At 51.4% G+C, this 9,085-nt stretch overlaps 4 non-coding genes across 4 annotated transcripts; 3 read left to right on the top strand and 1 right to left on the bottom strand.

Moving 5' to 3' along the window:
• Positions 1 to 747: 747 nt before the first annotated feature.
• Positions 748 to 853, top strand: LOC119472307. Its single transcript, XR_005201441.1, has one exon. It is a non-coding gene; the product is annotated as a U6 spliceosomal RNA (small nuclear RNA).
• A 2,670-nt stretch (positions 854 to 3,523) lies between these two features.
• Positions 3,524 to 3,596, top strand: TRNAR-CCU. Its single transcript has one exon. It is a non-coding gene; the product is annotated as a tRNA-Arg (tRNA).
• A 753-nt stretch (positions 3,597 to 4,349) lies between these two features.
• On the bottom strand, positions 4,350 to 4,422 carry TRNAR-CCU. The gene has a single exon. It is a non-coding gene; the product is annotated as a tRNA-Arg (tRNA).
• A 611-nt stretch (positions 4,423 to 5,033) lies between these two features.
• On the top strand, positions 5,034 to 5,106 carry TRNAR-UCG. The gene has a single exon. It is a non-coding gene; the product is annotated as a tRNA-Arg (tRNA).
• The last annotated feature ends 3,979 nt before the right edge of the window (positions 5,107 to 9,085 follow it).

The following is a 9,085-nucleotide window of genomic DNA, read 5'->3' on the forward strand; positions in this document are numbered from 1 at the left end:
GAAGGGGACGCTATGAACACAGGAGACAGAGAAGAGGCAGGGGTGGAGGAGGTGGCAAGGAAGTAGAGGCGCTGAATGGGGGATTCGTCCAGGGCGATTCTGGGAAGCGAGCCTGGAGAGAGGCCGGCTTGATGTGGAGAGGCTTGAATTCAAGTTAAGGAGTTTAGGTTTTTTGTTTTTGAACAGAGTCTCGCTCTGTGCCCCAGGCTGGCATGTAATATTGCTATCTCGGCTCGTTGCAACCTCCACCTCTTGGGTTCAAGCAATTCTCCCATCTCAGCCTCCTGAGTAGCTGGGCTTACAGGTGCCTGCCACCGCACCCGGCTAATTTTTGTATTTTGTAGAGACAGGGTTTCACCATGTTGGCCAGACTGGTCTTGAACTCCTGACCTTAGGTGATCTGCCCACCTCAGCCTCCCAAAGTGCTGGGAACACAGGTGTGAGCCACTGCGCCAGGCCAAGGCATTTAGGTTTTAAGAGACATGGGTAACAAAACCACCGCGTGTCTTGAATGAGAAGTACTGTGTGCCAGGTGCTGTTAGGCAGTGGGTTTTAGAGGCAGGAAGAATAAGTTGGAACTGGAAGGAGATTTTTACAATCCCCTCAGGCTAGCATTGTAGTAGTAGATTGCTCTAGCATGTATGAATTTCTTAAACTGTTCTATATGCTTTCGATCTAGTTTATGTGAGCACATGAGCCTAAACAAGGGGAAAAATCATTTAAAAATGACTTACAAAATACAAACATTTGCTCACTTCCGCAGCACATATACTAAAATTAGAATGATACAGAGAAGATCAGCATGGCTCCTTTAATGTAAATTAAAAATGTGTAAGACGTGGTCCCTGTCCTCAAGGGACTCAGAGCCTGGGAGGGGGCCGAGGCTCATATGCAGGATGTACATTTACCAGTTCATTCCGTAATTCAGTAAGCGCTAAGTGAATACCAGGCACTCACAGCATGAGGTGGGGAGGACTCAGAAGAGAACAAAGTAAAAGTGCTTTCTTCCAGAGAATTGACATTCGATCGGGTGATAGTAAAAGCTGAGAGGAAAAGTGGATTCCTGTTCCAGTAGCAAGACCTGAAGCATGATGAATGACAAAAGAAAGGTCTCAGTAGATTGCAGGAGGCAGAGGAATGACTAGTTCAACTGGAGGGTGGGAGAGGATGTGCTTGAGATGGGCCTGAAGGGAGGGGAGGAACTGGCAGGGTAAGAGCATGTCACTTGGAGGCTCCAGTGGTGGCCAACGGCAAAGGCTAGGAAAATGGCAACTCCAAGGCCTGCCTGTGGCTGGACAGGAAACTTGTGATTGAGAGAATGCGCCCTGAAGTGGACTGCATGGGTCAGTGCTCACCCGTCCACCTTCCCAGCTGCTACCTAATCTCTCTGAACCTTGTTTCCCCACCTATAAACTAGGGGTTATTTTTTTTTTTTCCTGAGACATACTCTCACTACGTCACCCAGGCTGGAGTGCAATGGCACAATCTCAGCTCACTGCAACCTTCGCCTCCTGGGTTCAAGCAATTCTGCCTCAGCCTCCTGAGTAGCTGGGATCTCACACCACCACACCCGGCTAATTTTTGTATTTTTAGTAGAGATGGGGTTTTGCCATGTTGGCCAGGCTGGTCTCAAACTCCTGACCTCAAGTGATCAGCCTGCCTTAGCCTCCCAAAGTGCTGGGATTACAGGCATGAGCCACTGAGCTCAGCCTAAACTAGGGGTTATGTTATTAGCACCTACCTCATAGGGTTATTGTGGGATTTCAGTGAATAACTACATGGTTAGTTGCACTGAGCTGGTACCCTGGGAATGTCTGCCACGATTTCTAGCCCAGTTTGGCTGGGACCCAGAGGACAAGGAGCTGTGAAAGATGAGTCTGCCAATTGACTGGGATCCAGGTCTAGAAAGGACTTAAAAGTGACAGCTAAGACATGTAGTCTTTTCCCTACAGAGGCTGAGGCAGGAAGGCTGTTCTGCCCATGGCAGAATGAAGAGAAGCTGTAGGAAGGTGTGCATGGATGGCAACTGACCCCATGTGAGCAGTCAGGGACACGCTCTGTAACTACGGCAGCAGCAGCAGGGGTGGGGAGGAAACACCGGATGCTGGAGGATTATGAGGACAGAAAATTGGCCTGGGTGGTGTGGGAGTGAGGGGCGTGACATGGGTGATGCTGTGCACTCACACAGGAACATCATGAAGGGGAGTGGCCTTGGGAGGACAGCTGGATCAGCGTGGTTTTGCCTGTGAGGAGGAATGCCCAGTGGTGATACCCAGGAGACGGAATGGAGTTATGGAGCCGGGAGTGAGGCTGGAGCCGGAAGATCCAAGACCCAGGGAGACAAGTGGACTCCTGGGGATGAACAGGAGCAGCTGAGCGAGGCAAAGCTGAGTGGGGGTAGGGGTGGGGGGGACGGACGCCTGGCTAGAGGGTGGTGGTGGGAAAGCAGAGAAGGCATCCCTGCAGGTTGACCATGGACCAGAGTGCTGGGTCCCAGCAATAGACAAGTTAGTTAACTTAAACGGGGGTATCCTCAAGGCAGTAAACTGGAGCCAGGTGGGTTAAATCCTTCTTGCTGCTATTAAGGGGAGGAGGAGACAGGTTTCTGCAGACTATACATTTTGGAGAGAAACAAAAAAGAATGTCCCCACGTTTCCTTTGCCCTGCGATGCTGGAGCAGATGGGCAAGGTCCCAAGACAAGCACAGTGGGGACAGACGCCCTTAGCTGAACTGTTAAATCCTTCGGTGTGTGTAAGACTTTTTTTATTTTTTATTATTATTTTTTAATGAGACAGTGTCTCGCTATGTTGCCAGGCTGGTTTTGAACTCCTGGGCTCAAGCAATCCGCCCACCTCAGCTTTCCTTTCCAAAGTGCTGGGAGTACAGGCGTGAGCCACAGCACCCGGCCTGTAGCCTTTAATAATGGATTTTAAATGTGTGCAACGTTTTTAAATGTGCTTATTCTTTATTAGAATTAAGGTGAAATAGATACTTGGCTGATTTTCCTTTCTATCTATGTATTTCTATTATAACTGGAAGGACTTGCTCCCCCGTTGTACTTTCCCTCATGATAAGCAAGATTTTCAGGGTTTGTGTTTCAATATTCATGATTAATACTTCTCTGTTCTCCTTCACTTCCTATGCTACTTTTTCCTAAAATTCCTGGAATTTTTATCAGTTCTGTAGAGGTGGACAGAAAGGCTCAGGGCAGTAGGAAGGAAACTCCTCCAAACTTCAGTCTTCATACACCATGGTCCGGGTGTGCAGGCAACCTCCGAAGGGGACCCTCCAGACTCCATGGAGTGTCCCAGTGTGGGGGTGGGGGAGGCAAGCGAGAGGGGGCTGGGGACGGTGGGGGGCAGGTCCCCGCGCACTGCACTGCCATATCCTCCAGCCCGCTCACCAAACGTGCGCGCTGCAGGGACGGAGCCCACTCGATGGAGCGCGCCTCTCTGAGGCCTTGTCTAGGAGAAGGGGCCACCCGCTTATGAAAGTAAGGGATGTTGCAATCACGTGCCACAAGCCCCAGTGGCCTAATGGATAAGGCACTGGCCTCCTAAGCCAGGGATTGTGGGTTCGAGTCCCACCTGGGGTAAAGCTAACCGATACTTTCTTTTGAGACAGAGTCTCGCTCTGTTGCCTAGGCTGGAGTGCAGCGAGCATATCTCGAATCACTGCAACCTCCGCCTCCCGAGTTCAAGCGATTCTTCTGCCTCAGCCTCCGGGGTAGCTGGGATTACAGGCGCACGCCACCCTGTCCGGCTAATTTTTGTATTTTTCGTAGAGACGAGGTTTCACCATATTGGCCAGGCTGGTCTCAAACTCCTGACCTCAGGTGATCCGCCCACCTCAGCCTCCCAAAGTGTTGGGAATTACAGGCGTGAGCCACTGCGCCCGGCCAAAAAATGACAACATTTTACAGGATCTTTTATTTCCTTTTTCTTTCCTTCTCAGGAACGCTGGAATTGACCTTGGTCTCTGGTTCAACTCCTGTGCAACGTGTCGAGGAGGAACCACCTCCTCTAAGCACCTAAAGACGGTAAGCGCCGGTCACGCCAAGCCCTTGAACGAACTGCTTTCGTCAGGGCAGGGCGCCACAATTTTGAATCTGGGGGAACTCGGGAGAATAAAGTTGCCAAAGCGTTCCCAGGATACCCCAACTCCACCTGGCGGGGCAGCCCCGGAGAACCAGGGGAAAATGACTGACTACGGCGACTGCAAATAGAGGGTCCTGCAGGAGAAGGCGTGGGGCGTAGACAGGGCAGATGCAAACAGGAAGCCGGCGGATGGTGGTGGAGGTCGCTGGTTCCCCGCACCAAAAGTGACTTCGGGAGCACAGCCCCCTCGACACCCCAGGTGGGACTCGAACCCACAATCCCTGGCTTAGGAGGCCAGTGCCTTATCCATTAGGCCACTGGGGCGCGGTAAGACGTCAAATCCACGTGCTCCATGATAAGTGTTCAATAGCACGTGCCCAAACACGGCCCTACCGTGGGTCACCGGGACAAACCCGAGAAGCCATCCGGACGACCGGATGAGCTGCTCGCCGGGCGCGGCATCCCCACCAAGCTACTAAAGAGCTCCACGCGATGGTGAAGCGCAGGGACCAGGAGCCTGCAGTGTGCCGTAGCTGAGAGGAAGTGCTCGGCAAGCGCCCAGCCGGGTGGAGAGCAGCTGTGAGGAATACGCAGGGACGAGGACAGAGGGAGAACAAACCTGCAAACTATGCTGGGGTTGGGGCACGGGCTGCTCGCTCAAAAGGAGCGCCACCGCGAGGGGACTGGAATCCTCAATCTTCTGATCTGAAATCAGACGCCTTATCCGTTAGGCCACGCAGCCACAGTGCCCAGCGAGGCTTAGAGACTGGGACGGGTGCTGCGCCGCTCGGGGGTGGCTGCTTGAGCAGCTGGGGCCAGAGAAGAGAGCCAGCGCTTCCCTGTAGGCGGCCAGGGTTAGGAGTGCTGTGGCCGCGCCATGCGGGAGCGTTTAACAATCATCAAATTAGTCTCCCAGGGAGGTATGCACAGTAGGAGACCGCGTGGCCTAATGGATAAGGCGTCTGACTTCGGATCAGAAGATTGAGGGTTCGAGTCCCTTCGTGGTCGGATCGTTTTAATCCATGCAACTATAATTTCCGTCTTTTTTCTTGTTTTAGACCCCAAAATGCCTCCCGATCCCTCCATACCGCGGCTCTCGCGATCCGAAGCTGGGTAGCAGCCTCTGTCCAATCAGGCTTTGCACCCCGGAGGCTTCCGCTTACGACGTCATTGATCAGCCTGTGGCGTCTTCATCTAAGAGGTATGTGATCAGTTACCTGCATTGTGAATCTCTGGTGGTCTAATGGTTAAGGGCTGACTTCTGAAATTGGCAGTTTTGGATTTGAGAGTCACCTGGGGTTGTGTTGCTGGTGCTGTTTTTAAAACTCACTTCAATAAAAGTAATTCTTTTTTTTTTTTTTTGAGACGGTGTTTCGCTCTTGTTACCCAGGCTGGAGTGCAGTGGCGCGATCTCGGCTCACCGCAACCTCCGCCTCCTGGGTTCAGGCAATTCTCCTGCCTCAGCCTCCTGAGTAGCTGGGATTACAGGCACGCGCCACCATGCCCAGCTAATTTTTTTGTAGTTTTATAGAGACGGGGTTTCACCATGTTGACTAGGATGGTCTTGATCTCTTGACCTCGTGATCCACCCGCCTCGGCCTCCCAAAGTGCTGGGATTACAGGCTTGAGCCACCGCGCCCAGCCCAATAAAAGTAATTCTTAAAAAAAAAAATCTAGGCTGGGCGCAGTGGCTCACGCCCGGAATCCCAGCACTTTGGGAAGCCGAGGTGGGCAGATCACAAGGTCAGAAGATCGAGACTATCCTGGCCAACATGGTAAAACCCTGTCTCTGATAAAAATACAAAAATTAGCAGGGCTTGGTGGCCTGTGCTTGTAATCCCAACTACTCAGGAGACTGAGGCAGAAGAATCACTTGAACCAGGGGTTCGGAGGTTGCAGTGAGTCAATACCATGCCACTGCACTCCATCCTGGCAACAGAAAAAGACTGTCTCAAAAGAAAAAAAATCTATAACATAAAAAACAAAAACCAACTGGCACATTTTGCCTTTTTAATAACACTTAGCTACATTCTGTGCATATGTCTATTTCAATTAATTTTCCTTTTCTTCTCTATGAAGCCGGACTTCAAACCCATATGAGGGCAAGTGGGGCCCCATTTCTTTTTGCCTCTCTTAGCGGGTACCTGGAATGAGTTCAACATTCAAACATTCATCTCCTGAATATGCTCTACAAGCTACAAACCCACAAGCAAATGAAATGGAGCGGGTTATGTTTCAATCTATTGTATTGAAGTTAAACAGCAGACAGAACTCCAGTCCCTGGCCTCAGGGGCAGTGGGGGTGTGGCCCAACTCTGTGGCCTCAGTCCTGCTAGTGGCTCTGTCTACAGTGAGACAACACCCACCACCCCACTGCCCTATGCTTGGAAGAGGGTGCCAGGACGCATATGTGTGCAAGCGTACTTGGACATCGGGGAGAATAAATGCCAATCTTTGTACCAGTCAGAGTCTGGCATGAAGAAGATGGCACATTCCCACTGGGTAATCCAAGGAGCGTTTAAAGGAGTCCCGTTTGGTACGGGCAGGTGTAAGGAAATGTGAGGACTCCAGGATGGGCATTAGTGACGAGCTGTCCCCATCACCAGACCTGAAGGGTCACAAGAGGCAGCAGCTCCTGGAACCTGAAGTTCAGGTATTGAGAGTTGCCCCCCAGGAGCTAAGATGTTGAGTCCAGAGATACAGAGAGCCCATGGCTACCTTGATATCACAGGGAGGGAGCTGAGGGAATAAATGCCCACCTTCACCTTCCTCCTTCCCTCCACTATCCCGCTGCTGAGGCTCCGCCTGAAGCCAGTGGGAGCTTGGTGGGACCTCTCGGACTCAGGCAGAGGAGCCGAGGAAGAGCGGAGAGTCGGGCTGCTGGGTCAAAGGGATGTCATCGGGCATTCAGAGTTTGCCCAAAAAAAGCTTTCGTTTTACTCATAACCCTTGCAACAACCCTGAGAGGGAGGAAGGGGGTTGATGGATGGGAGTAAGGAGTGGAGGGAGTAGGTGAAAAGAAGTGACAATGGTGCTACCCTGGGTTGGGGGAGCTTCAGAAGCGCTTTGGGGAGCTGCTCAACTTGTTTCCCATGGGAATGGGTCTGTTCCCCTTGTAAAACATCAGAGCACTGTACACCTAATGATGTTCTCAATTTCCTCCATATGCATTTTATTATACTTTAGTAAACTGCTTTGTTTTTGTTTGAGATGGAGTCTCGCTCTTGTCACCTAGGCTGGAGTGCAATGGCAAGATCTCAGCTCACTGAAACCTCCACCTCCTGGGTTCAGGTGATTCTCATGCCTCAGCCTCCTGTGTAGCTGGGATTACAGATGCCTGCCACCACACCCAGCTAATTTTTGTATTTTTAGTAGAGATGGGGTTTTGCCATCTTGGCCAGCCTGGATTCAAACTCCTGAGCTCAAGCCATCCTCCCACACTGGCCTCCCAAAGTGCCGGGATTACAGATGTGAGCCACCATACCTGGCCTCTTCTCTTTTATTCATAATAAATTCACATTAAAATTCTTCTAAGTGTCAAGCACAGTGTTAGTCCCTGGGGAATGTATGACTAAAGTACAGTGCCAGCACTCAACAAAGAATGCTCTAGAAGCCTCTAGATCTTTCTAATCTTCCAGTGTGTGCACGAATTGCAAATGCCTGATGGGAAGGGTGGACTAGAAGGTACAGTTAGCAATTTGCTGAGGTTATAATGGGAAGAGAACAGTCCATAAGAAAGGGCCTGAGAGCCTTCCCCCAAGGTAAAGAGACTGCATTTGATCTTGTGGGCAGTGTGGAGCCAGGGGAGGGTTTTACTCAGACGAGTCAAGTGCACGGATTTGCTTTTGGAAAAGCTCCCCTTGGCAGCAATATGAAGAATGGATTGGAGGTGGGCGAGAGTATAGGCAGTGAGGCCACTTTTAGGGTGAGGCATGATGGCTTAAGGAGGAAATTACCAAGGCCTGAACACAGGTGACAGCAGTGAGACCCAGAGAAAAGTAAAAGAGGAGACTCTTAGCAAGTGGACTCTGGGAGGTGGTGCTTGACTGATCGGGGATTAAAGAGCCTAGGAGGAGCCTGAGACGTTTTCCTAGGATTCCAGAGGGAGGTGCTGCCACATCCCCAGACAGATTGGGAAGGAGAGGGGTTTAGAGCTGGTTGCCCTAAGTCAAAGATGCCTGCAAGGTCCCGAGTAGCTGGAATTACAGGCGCCCACCACCACATCCGGCTAATTTTAGTATTTTTAGCAGATGGAAATTCACCATATTGGCCAGGCTGGTCTCAAACTCCTGACCTCGGGTGATCCACCTACTTCGGGCTCCCAAAGTGCTGGGATTACAGGCGCGAGCCATGGTGCTTAAAAGTACCCCCTTCCCACCCACGTGCCTTTGGCTGAGCCTGTTGCTGGTTTGTTCACTCTTATTTAGCACAGGAAATCTCTCAAAGGGCTCCCTCGAATGCTGGGGATGCCCCCGTCACATCCCAGCACCTTCTCGGGACTCACGTTGCTCTCTCCTTGAACAGCGCAAGCTCTAATCATGCTCTGAGAAACTGCGGATTTTTCTCAAATCCCCTCGCTGTCACTTGGCTGTCGCCTGCATCCTCAGATCCTCAGCTGGATGGTTGAGTGCCAGTTCAGTGACTCTGCAGCCTCGCAGGGGAAGGGTGTGGTACTCATCATGCACATTAAAGGCCTTGCACAGCTACCGCTTCTCATCTCTGGCCAGTCTGATTGTTGATTCAAGTGGTTCCAGGGGGAGTAGACTCCACCCATTCGGTGCCTTCAATCTTCAACCCAGCCTTACTCCCACCAATCAGGAGCAACGCCCCCAGGCTCGCCTCTGCTTACATTAAGACTACAGATTTCTCGGCCAGGCGCGGTGGCTCACGCCTGTAATCCTAGCACTTTGGGAGGCCGAGGTGGCTGGATCACCTGAGGTCAGGAGTTCAATACCAGCCTGGCCATTATGGTGCAACCCCGTCTTTAA

Source organism: Cebus imitator, unplaced genomic scaffold, assembly GCF_001604975.1.
Source record: "Cebus imitator isolate Cc_AM_T3 unplaced genomic scaffold, Cebus_imitator-1.0 Scaffold93, whole genome shotgun sequence".
In the NCBI taxonomy this organism is placed as follows: domain Eukaryota; kingdom Metazoa; phylum Chordata; class Mammalia; order Primates; family Cebidae; genus Cebus; species Cebus imitator.